General features: G+C 35.4%; 1 protein-coding gene across 4 annotated transcripts in view; it reads right to left on the reverse strand.

Moving 5' to 3' along the window:
• LOC106879083 (coronin-7) overlaps positions 1-17,404 on the reverse strand; it is a 133,092-nt gene that overhangs the window by 106,364 nt on the left and 9,324 nt on the right. For 2 of the 4 annotated variants that reach the window (XM_052969835.2, XM_014928516.3), the window contains exon 1: positions 9,692-9,717. The exons of the other annotated variants lie outside the window; for them this stretch is intronic. The gene's annotated coding sequence lies outside the window, so the exon portion shown is untranslated. Of the gene's footprint in view, positions 1-9,691; positions 9,718-17,404 lie in introns of those variants that run through there. 4 annotated transcript variants of the gene reach the window in all.

Genomic DNA, 17,404 nt, shown 5'->3' on the forward strand with positions numbered 1-17,404 from the left:
AGTACGCACGTTTCATGCTACTTCAATTTATCTAAGCAATGCGAGCATTACCTTAAATGCAATATGAAGAGCAATCTTCAGCTGCACGAAAGTACCATAAGTACCATATTCAATTTTGAATCTATATCTAAACTGTATATATATATATGTATATATATATATATATATATATATATATAGTTCTGAAGTATATTGTACTTTTAATATGTCTATAAAGAATTTGTTCACAGATGAAAAACTGCAGCTTCTGGCTTTTCAAAAACACCTGTTAAGTAAATTATATAGTATAAGATTTCACTCTAAAGCTACTTCCAGTACATAATACAAATTTTATTCTGTTTATGCACCATAGTTTATACACCAACTCTATATACTTCAGACTAGATGATTCAATGTTGTTTCAGAAGTGACAAGAGTACATGACATTGACAAGCTGCAGCAACAGTGAAATACATAGCTGTTGCTCTCTCAGTTACTTCTCGGGTGATTTCATTTTGCCTAGCACTGAACTATACTTTTTTTTAATACAATGTATTTACAAAGGGATTTTCTGAGGGGAAAAATCACAGCTTCCGGCTTTCCAACAACACAAAAGCAGTAAGTATGCTATACAGAATAAGATTTTTCTCTAGAGTTACTTCTAATGCATAATTCGAATATGTATAATTAGGGAGAGCAAGAGAGAGAGAGAGAGAGAGTGTGTGTGTGTGTGTGTGTGTGTGTGTGTGTGTGTGTGTGTGTGTGTGTGTGTGTGTGTGTGTGTGTGTGTGTGTGCGTCCTTGTCTTGATATCACATGACTGTTGTAAATGAATGCCATTAAATTTCCAATATTCTGTGAATATATGCCTGGCTATGAGGTAATATTACCCAGCTTAAAAAGAGGCAAGAGTTGGTGAAAAGGCATTAGCCCACACAAAATCTGCCTCAGTAAATTCTGTCCAAATTATGCATGCATGGAAATGTGGGTGTAAAACAATGATGATATGTGTAATGTGTGTGTGTGTGTATTATAGGCTCAGGTATGGTTGTGAGGTAAGAAGTTTACTTCCCAACCACATGGTTCTGGGCTCAGTCCAACTGTATGACACCTTGAGCAAGTATTTTCTATTATAACCTCAGGTCGAGCAAAGCCTTGTGAGTGGATTTGATAGATGGAAACTGAAAGAAACTTGTCATATGTGTGTGTGTGTGTGTGTCTTTATGTCTGTGTTTGTCTTCCACCATTGCTTGACAACCAGTGTTGGTGTAATTACATACCCACGACTTAGCAGTTTGGCAAAAGGAACTAACGGAATAAGTACCAGGCTTGAAATAAAAGTAAGTACTGGGGTTGATTCATTCAACTACAAGTTCTTCAAGGCAGTGCCCCAGCATGGCCGTAGTCTAATAATTGAAACAAGTAAAAGAGAAAAGATATGTACATATAGTTAAAGTCTCTGAAGCCTTGGTTTCTACAGTGTTTAAGAAACTCAGAGTATAAGAATCACCTCCAAACAGGATGCCAGTCTCCTACAGAATTAATCACTGGAATGCATATCCAGATAAATGAACGAAAGCAATACAAAGTCAAGTGCCTCGCTCAATAACACAACACACTGCCTGGTCCAATAACTGAACCCAGAAACTAATGATTGTGAACCGAACACCCAAGCCACATGTCTTCATATACACACACATGACACTCACACATGTGTGTGTGTGTGTGTGTGTGTGTGTGTGTGTGTGTGTGTGTGTGTGCTTGTTTGAAGTCAACACAATGATACAATAAATAAGTGCATATACGAAGTCCAAATTCTGTCTGCAATACATTTGACCTTTAACAGCTATTACTTGTCAGGAGAGTAGCATGCACCATTGAAGGTGTTCCATTGAATCTAGTTGTTTCTGAGTCAATAATTACGTGATTACTAATGATGCATCAATCTCCCTATTTTAGAGATCCAGCACTGAATGGCAATTTGACAGGACTATATTTGTATATGTCTGTGTGTGTAATAAGTAAATCAGAGTCAAATGATTGGTGTTACAAAGAATATCTATCTATACCTGCTAGAAAGAAAAAAGTAAGTCCATCTGCAAATCACTATATATATATTGCAAGATCAAATAAATATCAAGCTTGGATGGACAAAAAGAATAAGCATTTAAAAATATATAAGCTTTTACATATATAATTTAGTTACAGCTAGGAAACTTAAAAGAGTATCCGCAGAGTTAGCCATTGTGTTATTGGCTCATATTCTATTAGTTGCTTTGCCCCATGTCCATGTCAAAGATATGTCTTTTTATTAGTCCATGTTTAGTCCTATAATTAGAAACATTCAAGCCATAAACAGTGCTATTTTTATCTACTTTGCAGTTGTTCCTTGGACTACATAATCCATTATGCACATTTCTTTTTCCATTAGTTGGGCTTGATTTGAGATAGATTTGGCTGATATTTTTAGCAACTCGAGTGATTACACAAAGGTTCCCTCACAGACTCAACTAATGTAGATGAGTAATGTATTTATATTCCAACATTATTTTAATAGCTATAATCTAATTTTATTACGTGTACACCTTATAGTACAATAATGGAAAGCCTCCATATATGAAATATAAGTTATGTTCTTGTTAGTCCTCAATGAGACTAAATAACAACATAACATTTAACACATGCAGCACCCCAAAAAGTCAGTACATAAGTTAAAGTGCAGTTCAAAGTTCACAAGTTATCTTAAACAATAAGAGTATGACATTTATTTAAAACTGAGGCTTTATGCAGGAAACAGGGAAGTCTTTAAGATTGACAAATGTTTGCACTTTAATTCTGAAACAATCAAATTATCAAAAAACTAACTAATTATAAAGTTATTGTATTTCAAAATCAACCCCACTTATATTAATATTAAATGCCTCACATATTGGGATTTCTTTCTACATTTTACTTTTCTCCTATACATTTATTTGTTCAATGTATATTTTTCCATGCTGACATAAGTTAGATAGAAGTGGTGTCTAAGGCAGAACTTTTTCAGCTGGATGCTCTTCCTGCCATCAACCTTTGTTTTCATGTAAAGGATTTTTTTTATAGATTCCAGAAAAATTCAAAAGTACAGAGCTAGCAAACAGTATGTTGACAGGAAATACCAACAAATATCACTGGTGGCAGCTCAATTACAACACTATTTGCAACTTAACTACAGACTATTTGTAACTGTCATTCAGTGCAGGCTGTAAACAATCACACACACACACACATATATATATATATATATATATATATATGCATGCATATATCTCTGTGTGTGTGTTTATGGATGGATGGATGTACACACACACACATTCAATGGGTTTCTTTCAGTTTCCAGCAACCATATTCCCTCACAAATCTTTGGTCAACCTGGGGCTAAAGTAGAAGACACTTCTCCAAGGTACTATGGAGTGAGACTGAACACAAACCATGTTTGAAAATTGGACATTTTAACCACAGAGCCATGCCTCTGCTTATATATATATATATAGTCACAATGAGGATATTCAAACTTCGGATCTTTTTTAAAACGGGGGCCACATTTTTCATTAATGTTTTACGTAGTGTTTTTGGTACCGAAAGACTTTCAAACTTCGTATACTTATCTATTTTGTGTTATAGAACAGAAAAATATTTTTGTATTCGAATTTATTTCATGTAAAAAATTGTCTTATTTCGATAATTTCAACCAATCACTGACGTCCATTCAGCCGATATACATTAAGTGCCGACTACATAAACAAACGATTCTTCGTTTTATTTGCTTTTTTCATTTTAAATTTGCTTTAACCCTAACCCTAACTCTAACCCTAAGGTTAGGGTTAGGGTTAGAGTTAGGGTTAGGGTTAATTGTTTCAGAATCGTTTGTTTATGTAGTCGGCACTTAATGTATATCGGCTGAATGGACGTCAGTGATTGGTTGAAATTACAGAAATACGACAACTTTAACATGGAATAATTTATGGATTTCTTTTTTTTTTAAGAAGACTAAGAGAAAAAGATGTTTTATATGACACATTCTACCAGTGTTCCAAGTTTCAAAGTGTTTCGTTAATGAAAAATGTGGCCCCCGTTTTAAAAAAGATCCCAAACTTCTTATAGGGATATTTATCCAAGATACACTCGTTTAATATATTAAATTTTGAAGAGATAATTCTTCAATGAATATATTATATAGAATATTGTAAGATATCAAACGTTTTTATTGAGTTAGTAAACAGAGAGATCTAATGGATACAAATTAATTTATTAATTAATCCGTGATGGTAAGGTCAACAAAAAAAAGTATTTAATCTGGTGAGCGATAAATATTATCTAATAAACACAATATATGCTTTTATGTGCTACTATTATTTTCATGTGCTGAGAGCATGCCAAACCAGTGTTTTTTTTAACACGTCTGGTGTCCTAGCACAATCAGAAACTGTCCACATGGCAGAACAAACGAACAAACGTACGTACATACATATACATATATACATATATACATACATATATATATATATATATATATACATACAAACATACATACATACATACATACATGCATACATACATACATACATACATATACATACATATATACATACATATATATATATATATATATATACATACAAACATACATACATACATACATGCATACATGCATACATACATACATACATACAAACATACATACATACATACATACATGCATACATACATACATAGCCATGGATATACAAAGAGCCAGGATCATCATGGCTGGAATGCTTTTGATCATAGGTTTGCTTTATCAAAGAAGACAAAGCTAAACAACAAAAATAACAAAACCATTTATGCCTATAATTACCATCTTTAATTAGAAAAAAAAAATTTTTGTCCTAGTAACATAACCCTTTCACAAGCACTATATTTCTAGTATGGTGCCTTTCATCAAACTACAGATTTTCAGAAATATAAAAACATACAAACTATATCCCCTATCTTCTAAAAGATAACATCATTGACTAATCCAATTAATGACCAATTAATATAATAAATTTATGTAAGACACTACAGATAATTATAAGCAAGTATATAATCACTTGGAATTTTATCTAATTCTTGGTGAAAATGTGATAAGATTACTAAAATTTCAGATTAAATGGTAATATACCATAAAATGTTACATGTTAGTGATCCCTTCACTTAAAAATGAAAAAAATAAACTTTGGTAGAAGTTGTGCTCAAGTCAGTAAACCCCATCAGTTTATATTTAGGGTCAATCCTTAATACAATTTTGATAAATGAGTAATCGTTACCAATGCCAAAACCCGAACATTGCACAGCTGAAGAAGCAAAAATCATTGTTCATGAACAAGCTAACCATCATTTCTAAGGCTCAAAGAAGAACAACCTTCAAATTATAGGAAATCAAACTGGGACGACTGATTATAGAGATCATAGGTACAAGAGCTTGTATGAAGAAATTTTATTTAGATAATTTTCCTTATGTGCAATGTACAGCTTTTTCCTTCAAGAACAGGCTTAGGTACCTATTCATCATCATCACCATCATCATTGTTTAACATCTGCTTTCCATGCTGGCATGGGTTGGACGGTTTGACTGAGGACTGGCAAACCAGAAGGCTGACCAATTCATTATTCATAAAAAATAATACATGTGACGCCTTGCTGCTCAAGAAGACCTGCCATGGTGCTGGTGCCACATAAAAAGCACTGGTGATGGTTTCACATAAAAAGCACCCAGTACACTCTGTGGAGTGATTGGTGTTAGAAAGGGCATCCAGCCATAGAAACCATGCCATAACAGGCAATGGAGCCTGGTGTGGCCCCTGGCCTTATTAGCTCCAGTCAAACCATCCAAGCTAGGGTGGAAAATTGACATTAAATGAAGATGATGAAAGTAGGAAAGCCATAAACTTTTATTAACTATATAATATAATTTGATTCCTATGTATGTCATTTTTAATCCAAGAATCTAAGGATAAGCAAAATACCTTGCTACAAGCCCTACCTATGTCATGGGGATGTTATTATGATGTACTTGACTCACACACAACCTGGGCCTCTAATAAAGGCACACAGTACTAGACTTAATCTAAACTATGATATGAATATGTTCATTAATCTGTATACAAGTTGTGCATGACAGGGATAAGACTTCTTTGTCACTAGACATTTTGAGTTTTCCTTTCTTAGAATTTAAGTCTGATTCATGACAAGGGTATTTGAGTATCAAACAAGTAAATTTTGATAACCAAACAGAATATGAGGGCAGACTCTCCCAACTGGGACATAAGGTAAGTCTATTCAGGGATACTTCTTAGCTAAAGCCCAAACAAACCTTTACGTATACCATGTACCAATTATCTCTTGATTGTTCTTTCAAAAACTAACACAGTCTACAGATAAAACTGTACTGAGATGAAATTTTATAGCCAGTGTCAAAAACCATAAAGGTTACATAACAAAGTAGTTATGTACCCGTAACTACACAGTGTTTATGTGCTCAACACAGAGTGTTTTCATATCCAAAACAGTACACCTGTCTTATCATAGGAAATAACCAAGCCCTTTATTATAGACTTCCTCTAACCTCGTGTATATCTTTGAATGGTGTCCACATTTCACAACTCCTGCTCTTCTCAACAACTATTTCTGTCCTCTGGAACAAAGGTGGATAGTTGCAGCAGCAGCACCAAAAACTTGTTTTCCATTTAATAATTAAAGGGAACAGTTTCTCATAGCCTTCTCCAAGCCTATGGAGCAATGCAAATTAACAAAGCAATTATCAATTATATCGTTAAATAATGATGATGATGATAGTGTCAGCGTTGCCTACAGGAAAAACTAGCTCACTGACTCAGCCGAGTATGACTCGTAGAAACACACAAACATACACCCGCCCCCATATATATATATATATATATATATATATATATATATATATATACACACAAACATATCCACACACACACACATACACACTAAATATGTATGTACCACTTTCTAATTATATATAAAGAAATGTATATCAAATTTGGTGATATATTACTCAAAAGTTAATTAAACGTACTTATGAAAGAATGTGAGTTGTGATGTTCATTCATTTCCCAATGATGCAAGTAAACTGAAATAGTTTTAGCTGGGAACGAAAACTAGGTAAGTGATTCGGTTCACCGAGTACTCGATGTCACAGGGGCTCGCCATATATACAGACATGTGTTTGTGTGCACGTGTACGTGAGAGCGTGTCAGTGACTCTAAGAATATCCGTATATGAATATATTTACTTTTCGGTAGATGAATTTACTAAGGGTGTATAAAACCACACAAAGGGGTAAAGTTACGCGGAAGATCCTACAACTTAATGTTGTATAAATGAAATACATGATTTAACCAATTTGAAGTCTACACCGCTATGGTGTCACTTTACAAGAATAAGTGGGCGGTTCTTTAACATGACCAGGGCACTCTTGCAAAATGTAACTTAACGGATTATATAATTCCATTTTATGGGAAATAAGTACGAAAATGTTATATGCACACGAATGTGTGTTCGTGCGTGTACAAACACACACACACACACATATATATATATATATACATACACGCATACATACATACAATCATACATACATACATATATACAGATTACGCAAGCATGTATATCTATTGCGGTTTAAGCATATGTGTGTGTGTGTGTGTGTGTGTGTGTGAGCGTTCGCGAGCGCGCTGAAAGTGTCTGAACTTTCCACTCATCTGGAACAATTAACAGATTTTAGACAAATGAAACATTTCATCAAAAGTTGTTTATCATTCAGGTAGAAGCGTCTCTGTGACTGAATTCGAAATTTTTGTTTGTGATAAATCAACGGTGACAGACGATGATGATGATGATGATGATGATGCAGTAGACTGTTACTACGACGATGGTGACAGGAACAATACAATTGGAGGAGAGATTTGAAATTATTACTCTCGGAAAATTCATGTAATGTATGCCACATCGTCGCAGCTACTTCGACCCAAACTCAAGATTTGTGTGTTTCATTATGAAATTATCACCATTAATGTTATACAATTAAAAGTTCCAAAGAGATTGAGGGACAGAAGTGGGAGGGGAGTGAAAGCTGAATAATAAAAATTTCAACTTCATCTTGAAACAAAGGAAAAATAATTGATTAAATTTTAGGGAAAAATTAATTAATTAAAGTAAGTGCTATTAAGATGAAAAATATAAATATTTAACACTCGAAATATTCATCGATAAATAAATGATTTTTTTAAAATTATTACAAAAAAACATTTTTTAAAAATATAATTTACAATATGTGACAGAAAAATATGAGGTTGAGACAGTGGGTGGGAGAGAACACGAGTAAAGAAAACAAAGAGTGCATATTGCATATACGTGCATGCCTGTGTGTTTGTATGTATGTGTGTATATGTATTGCGCGAGTGTGTGCAGTAGTATCAGACAAATCCATTGAGTAATACGATCGATCATAGGAAGCGAAACACCTCCAAATTAAACAAAGCCTAGAATCATGGTGAAACAGTGAAAACAGCAGTGGTTGTGAACAGAATTGTATTTCAGATGCTTGCCAATGCACCCATCATACGCGCGCGCACACACACGCACACACACACATACATACATACAGATAAACGCCTTTATATATATTTATATATATATATACACATATTAACTGTTTTCATCGATTGGTCATGACATTTTAGAGTTAGAAGATGCGCTGCAAAAACAAGTACGCACACATACAAAAACGTGCATATATAAATATATGCATAAATACCCTTGTGTGTGCAATATGTATTCATGTGTGTGTATGAGAGAGTGTATGTATGTGTGTGTCGTGTGTGTGTGTGTGTGCGTGTGTCAGAATATATAAAATACGTTAATGCAAGTGTCAGTAGAACATGTCTAAGAGCCGTTCACGTTGTCACTAAAAATAAGGGAAATGAAGTTTAGAAGTGAGGCTTTTGTGTGCGGAACATGTAGATTATGATGAATGAGTGTGCGCGTCAACTACACGCATTTCTTCAAAAACAAACACACTCACACACATAAATAATGTAATGCGGTGTGTATATGTTGGAATAGATTACTGCAAACAATAAAGGTTTGGATAAGCTTTCAGGTTTTGAACTTTCAATCTGATCTCAGTCGCCTGGGACCGATAAAATAAGTACCAGTAATATACACTGAATGAGTCACTCCACAATTTCTTTCTTGTTCAATCTGATTGATTATATATATATATATATATATATATATATATATATATATATTTAAAATACAGAGATGCCTACAAAAGGACATCTAACCCGCTAGAAAGAGCAGCAAAAAACTCTATACCTCTAAACTCTAAAATTTTTTTTTTTTTGCTACCCTATGATTTATATATATATATATATATATATATATATATATATATATATATATATATATATATATACACACACATATATACTGTTTGTGTGAGGTTTTTGTTTCTTTTTCACAAAAAGAGAATAAGCGGAAACAGGTGTTACTGAAAAAAGGTGTCTCTTTTCCTCCCCAAGAGCCATCGTTATTCATTCATTTCGCATAAAGTAATAATAATATGAATGAGTAACGAGTTAAAAAAGAAAAAAACACGAAAGACCAAATAGACAAGTACTTACTTAGTTGAAATCTGACTGCTGTTATTAGAGCTGACTGCTGGCTACGTCATGGATCACATGATCCCAACCGGCTTCCGGGTCCAAAGAAATTATCGACAAGCTGTCGCTCTCTTTCTCTCTCCATCTCTCTCTCGCTCTCTTTCTCTGTCGCTTGTTTATTGTCATGAAGAGACAGCGGAGACGGGGGAGACTAAAACAAAGTATTGAAGACATGACTGTGTGTGTGTGTTGGTTTATGTCTGTCTGTGTGTGCGCGCTCACATTTGTTTTGCTTTCTTTATTTTTAAGATGTAATTGATTCCTTGTTCTTGTTCAAAATCAAATGACCAATTAAATAATCAACCGATCGTTAGTTTATTGCGGAATGTATTCCCGAAAGAAATTCAACGAGCTTTTTTTCCTCTATTTTCACTCCTTTCTTACAATTTGTATTTGTTGTTATTGCCGTAAACATTGCCATTAATTTCTTCAATAAGACACACGTCTCCAGGTCGCCGTTTGATAGCAGAAATAAGACTGACGTTCCTATTTTTAAGAGCTTTAGTAACGTCAACAAACATATATATTTATTACAAATTGAAACAGTGTTTACATCGATTCTTCGACGTTCGTCTATAAAAGTATTAAAATTATTTGTTTATTTGTTGATATTTTGGCTACATAACTGCTCTTTTATTGATGAATATATTGATTCAATCAAACGAGACATCAATATCACAAGTTTTTTATTTCCTCATCACTAAAAAACAAAGATTACGTTTACACTTAAGGAAATTTTAAATGTAGCCCAGTTCCAAATACTTTGAATCTGGCACTCAATGTAAGATTGTTTGGTTTTTTTAAAAAATTTTTTGTTTTCAACTTCAGAGCCAATTAAGATTAAGACAGTAATTGATTTCTTGTGTGTTATTCATTACATATACACATGAAATTTATTTTAATTCTACAGCTCGTTTTGAACCACATAGCTCAATTATATCCTACCAACAAAATGGCAAAAGTGTTGCCATAAAGAACAGTCAGCAAAATATACTGCATCATAAGGTTCTTCCCTCAAGTTCGTTGCCTTCATCCCAATGTGATGGAGAAGAACAGCGATCCTGGACTGAAGCAGCCAGAGGCCAGCAAAAAGGAGTCTGTCCATTAATGACTGGTATTGAGTCATTTTCTGTTCCTCTGTGTTGCAAGTGACAGCTCCCAGGTTTATAACTAACGTGATAAGGTTGGTTCTGCCGAATGCCTCACAATAAGTGGGATCTCAAATTGAGAACTTACACCCACCCACTGAATGGGTACAGAGTTATACATACTATCTAGATGCCTACTGTCGCCAATGTCAAGGCTAACAAGTTCTAGCGGTGATGGGAAACCAGCAGCTTTGACAGACTTGCCGTTTCACATTCAATGTTATTGAAAAGGATTTTATTAATTATGCGATAGTAAAGGAAACGTCCCGTTGTAGAGACGAAAGTGCAGATGCTGTGGACGGGCATTCATGTGACGTACACGTATGCAAACTATGATACAAAACAACTTTAATGTGTATCCACTCATCACTAAGAAAGGTACCTAACAATGAATCAATGAGGAGGGTATTGTGTTGCATCAGTTCTGCTGTCTGGAGATAAACAAGACGGTGTTCGTGAGAGAATGAGTTCATTATGTTCTGATGTGTTAAAGGAAACGTTGTCAACCAGAGCACGTGAGGAAAGACGGGCTGATAATATAACAAAACATGTGAAAATGTGAAACTGGAAGATATATATATAGTGAAAGGACACTTACTGAGATATATTAATTCTGTGTTAAGTGTGTGTAACTTTATGCAATAAACATATAGTTTCATAAGTTTGTTTAGCTTGCTTTAACCATAGAGCTAAACCCATGTTGGAGCATAGAACATGTTTTTATGAATTGCTGCCCTTATATATATATATATATATATATATATATATATATATCATCATCATCATCATCATCATCATCATCATCATCATCGTTTAACGTCCGCTTTCCATGCTAGCATGGGTTGGACGATTTGACTGAGGACTGGTGCAACTGGATGGCTACACCATATATATATATATATATATATATATATATAAGGGCAGCATGATAGATCTAGCCACTACACATTCTTTATTTTCTCTCCTTGTTTCTTTCTGTGGGAGAGCATAGGCTCAAAACGTTAAAGACTTTTTCTTTTCCCAAGCGTTAAACTAATACAACTGTTTGTTGTCTACACCACCTGTCTTCGTCTTTTGTTTATTTTTTTTGTGAATTCTTCCCCTATATATATATATATATATATATATATATATATAATTATGTGTATTTCTTCTATCTTAATGAATAAAAATTCTTCTGATAGAATAAATGGGTTAATAGAAACCAATGTAGCAAAGAACACAAAATAACCGTGGTTAGCTCCTGTTTCTAAGGCAGGAACTCCTTGAAATTTTGGGTATTTGAGTATATTTAAGAATTTAAGGATTGGAGAAAACGCATGTTATAATTGCATACTTTATTCCTACATATGTTTCAAAGGATTACAACCTGTGTGATCCATAGGGATCTTTGATATTAAAATTGTAACCTTCTCATCAGGGACACATACACATGTGGTGGGGGTGGTATGAACAACAAGAAGACAGGAATTATGTTATCACTTTCATTAGCTTACAACTGTTTCTAACCTACAGCAGATACATCAGTTCAGCCAGTTTGAAGTTAACTATCCCTGACAGAAAAAAGTGTTCCATTTCTAATTTATCCAACATAGCTAAGCAGATGACTAAAACCATTCCCTAACATGCCTTCACATTCTTCACACAGTTAAATCTCATAACCCCAAGCTCACCAGTAGTTTACACACAGTTGTGCTGTGATAGTATTAGTGGAGAACACTACATGGAGATACTCAACCACTTCAATCGACAAGGTAATTTTTACCTCTTACTGCAGCACCTTTAAGATTATGCTGTGTGTGAGAAGACCCAGCAAGCCAAGTGAGACCTAAATCCAAGACCTCTGCCAGGAGTGTAGCCAGCCCACTTATGCGTACCTTTCCTACATTGGACACTAAACTCCGCTTGCAAAGACTTTTTGAGACAAGTGAAATCGAAACCGAACTAAATTCGATGACTGGCACCCATGCTAACATTGTCTCCTTCATTGGACACGAAACTCGGCTTGCGAAGACCTGTTGGGGCAAGCGAAAGCGAAATCGTGATAGCACCTGTGCCTAGCGTCGCCTTCCTGGCACTTGTGCCGGTGGCGTGTGTAAAGACATTTGAGCGAGGTCGTTGCCAGTACCGTTGGACTGGCTCCTGTGCAGGTGGCACGTAAAATACACCATTTTGAGTGTGGCCGTTGCCAGTACCGCCTGACTGGCCTTCGTGTCGGAGGCACGTAAAAGCATCCACTACACTCTCAGAGTCGTTGGCTTTGGAAGAGCATCCAGCTGTAGAAACTCTGCCAAATCAGATTGGAACCTGGTGTAGCCATCTGGTTCACCAGTCCTCAGTCAAATCGTCCAACCCATGCTAGCATGGAAAGCGGACGTTAAACGATGATGATGATGGTCGAAGAGAAACTAATCTACCTGGTTGGTAAATATTCACACATCAGTACACAATAACCACTAGCCCATGGATATGCTTCATCTTCACTCTGCCTTATATGCAGTTACTGTAATGACCCCCAGCTCCTCAGAACTAGCTAGCTACATAACACCTACACTTCAGTTCCCAATGAAATAGCCATCCTTTCTCCTCTGCTCATCCATATTGTATTTCATCCACCCAGGCGCCACATTTAGCAATGTGTTCAATCCTACATATTCAAGCCATCACACTTCCTGAAATTCTTTAGACACCCACAATTTTTTAACAATTATCAGCTTAAACTTGAACATCAATACTACCAATCTTTCCAATTTTCAATGATCTCCAAAAGTCATGGGCCCTCTTTCTTCCTCCAAACTAAAACTTTTCAAAACCTACCATCACATCATATATCTCATCGAATTAACGACAATAATACCATTCCAGACACCACTTACTAACTATAACAACCAGTGACAAAAAATTCCCCAATTGTCTTTCAATCACTTGCCTACTGTCATCACAACTCATTCACACATTATCACCAAAACAAGAAAATGTACACAATACTTCAGGCTACATACCTTCACTGAAATTGCAAGCAAACTTACTTATCAGCATTTTCCTAAATCAGTCACCAAAGTTTACACTACACAAGGTCATGGTTTATGTGTATCTCACATTTTATATTTCACTCATCAACACACAATAAGTTCTAACTTATAATCAGACATTATTGTGTATTGATGGATGAATATTTATCAATAGGTCAGATGAATGGCATTTAGAAAACAAAAAATACACAATTACAAAGCAATGCCACATGTTTATTACAAATGGTTTGTAATGAACATGTAGCTTAACTTAGCTTCAGTTATAAGGCTCTTGATTTTTTAATTTCATATCCAGTTGGTTTCATCTTTCCCTTTTTATTCAATCCACTTAGAGCACTGAAACTGCATTCCATCAAATAAGAAAAATGGGAAGGGTAACAGCAGAGCTCTAGTCAAACGAGTTGAATTATGATAATTAGTCTTGATATCATCAGAGAACTACATCAGAGTTACTTTTACTTTGAATTAAGTTTTAACAGACACATAGATTTATATTTCAGATAATTCCTCTTGGCATAGCATTATCATAAGTCAGTAAATTTCAAATGCTTCACAATAGCAAGAATCATCAAATACCTCGTTTATTTAACCAATACAGCAAGCTCTTTTCTTTTTCTTTTTCTTTTTTCTTTTTCTTTTTTTTTCAGAAATATTCTTTTGATGTAACTCCAGAAATATAATGAAGAATAAATGAACAAGAATTATATTTGTCCCATGAAGTTCTATGAATTCAATAACTATATTCAGTTTTTCAAAAATATCTCTCAAACCACTTCCAAAAGCTTTGTCAATCAACTGCAACTAGGAGTTTCATTCAAGTTTTTCCTTTTACAAATCACTAAGAATATTAAATAGTTCCATGAATCTTTTCAGACAGTTGCCTGTTTTTCAGCCAGGTTCCATCTGTGAGAAACAACAATCTGACATTGTTAGTGTTTTTGTCCTTTCAAAACTGTTTTAAAAGATGCTTATATTCAGTATTAGCTTTGACTATGTTGATACATTTTATTACTGAATTAATATTTCATTTAGAAATGGGGAAAACATTTTAGCAACTAAATTCTGACTAATTTAGATACCAAAAATATGAATAACACACTGCACAAGCAAAATTTTATGAGTTGTTATTCATCCATAATTTTGAACAGTTATTCTTCTTGCCCATCAGGCAGATAAATGATCTAACAAATAAGACACCCCGTTTTCTGTTAGTATTTTACTCTTGTCAGTAGTTATTGTACACATCTATGACAGTAGTAGTGCATTCTTAGGACTTGCAAAGCATTATCAACGTCACAGTTGTCGCTATGATTACTATATCTCACTCATGCCAACAGTAGAGGCTTACTCTTTCATGTGCCACCAGTGCAATGATGAGGGGGATGATACAAAGACAGGCATAAAATGTGGGATTTACATCAAATGGAATGATTAAAAAAAGAATACATAGTATCCAGTATGAACAAAAAGTAATGAATTCAAATATATATGGTATATACAGCATAAGGAAACAAAAGAAGATGATGGTAATGCAATCCTCTTGAAACAGGACTTCTGGGGCCAATTGAGGAACACCTAACATCCAAGAGCTCCCTGAATACAAAGCGCAAGTGCCTTCTTCAATCTTTGCTCTTTAACATATAGGTTTATACTTAGAATGGCACCATCCATTTTTACTGTTTTTGCCACTTTCACCCACCTTTCAATGAATAAACAAAAGGACAGCACTCTCTCTCTCCACCTTCACTTGCCTTCTCAGGTGAAACATGAAATTCAATGAGGGCTCTACCAAAGAGGGAAGTTTTTTTTTCATATCTTTCAGCCTTATCCACACATGACCTCTTTCACTACAGCCACCTTGCCCAGTTAAAGAAGTGCTGTGAAGTAATCATTACTAGGAACTCAGCTGATAACTGGGTCTGGCCTGATTTGACAGCAGTATTTCATGTCCCTCCTCATTTCAGGATTGCCCAGACACTGACCAAGTGCATGCAGAACAGTTTTGTTGCTTTGCACATATCTCAGGGACAAACCCATCAGATGGTACTTCCACACCTGTCGAGTTTATCTCAAACTGGTAGTACCCCTTGGTAGCACTGCCAGGCCAAGTGCTTCTAGAAATTACCCATGGTAGTTTCCAGCTTATTTTTATCAAAACCCTGAGTCTTCCTGAGAGAATATCATTACTCTTTCCTACCACTAACACAGTGTGGCCGTTGCCAGTACCACCTGACTGGCCCTCGTGCCGGTAGCACGTAAAAGTACCCACTACACTGTCGGAGTGGTTGGCTTTAGGAAGGGCATCCAGCTGTAGAAACTCTGCCAAATCAGATTGGAGCCTGGTGCAGCCATCTGGTTTCACCAGTCCTCAGTCAAATCCTCCAACCCATGCTAGCATGGAAAGCAGACATTAAACAACGATGATGATGATGATGCTAATCAAATTCACATCAACACATTCAAGCCATTACTGAATCGGTAGTGTAGCTGGGGCAGAGAAGGGGTGCAAAGGGGCAGTCCACTCTTGGCAATGCTTTTACATGAGTGGCATTTCTGGCTCTGTTGTGTAAGTCTGCTTAGGTTTCGGAGCCCAGATGGAAGATAGTAAACTCAAGAGCTACCCCAGGCAGCACACACTCTAGATCAAGCTGCTGAATTAGTTTCTACTATCACTTATCAGAACACTCAACACTCTTCTCTCTTCAATGATTGCATTGTTGTATGATGCATTCCTTGCCATATGTATTTTTCTGACTAATAACCTGTAATAAATCAACCAGATACAATAGCTATGATATAAATAATGCCTGTGAATATAATGTAGTAGATTATTGAACACAGCCTTCAGTTCAAATGTTATTGCTACAGCCATTGTATTGTACATCTCTGCAAGGAATATAAATGTGTTTACTCCTGTCTGCTTAACTGACAAACAGCTTCTACTTTTTCATAATTCAGTGATTGACAGTAGAAGCAGCATCTATCTATCAAAATAAATATTTGTACATTATGCAAATCTACAAATATTAAGTGAACGAAGATAATAGATGTAAAACAGCAATAAAAAAATTCAGTTCACAGCTGCTCTACCTAATTCCTCTTACCAGCTGCATGGCCACCTCACTAGCACCAAGGGCGCAAAAAAATCACCCAGTACTTACTACAAAGTGGTTGGTGTTAGGAAGGGCATTCAGCCATAGAAACCATGCCAAAGCAGATAATGGAGAATGATACAGTCCTTGGACCCATCAGATCCCGTCGGGCTGCCCTACTCATACCAGCATGGAACATGGATGTGAAGTGATGATGATGATGATGACAGTGGCGGCAGTGGTGGTGATAATGAAGTGAAGGACAGAACATTAATCACACCGACTTCTCCCTTCCTGGCCTAGGAGATCTGTAAATGATTAGCTGCGAATGATTATAAGCACCACCCACTCTTTTCTGACTAATTTAAAGTATTTAAAGTTAGTTGAAAAGGATAAATAAAC

The sequence above is a fragment of the Octopus bimaculoides genome, chromosome 7 (genome assembly GCF_046866305.1).
Source record: "Octopus bimaculoides isolate indiv1 chromosome 7, ASM4686630v1, whole genome shotgun sequence".
Classification (NCBI taxonomy): domain Eukaryota; kingdom Metazoa; phylum Mollusca; class Cephalopoda; order Octopoda; family Octopodidae; genus Octopus; species Octopus bimaculoides.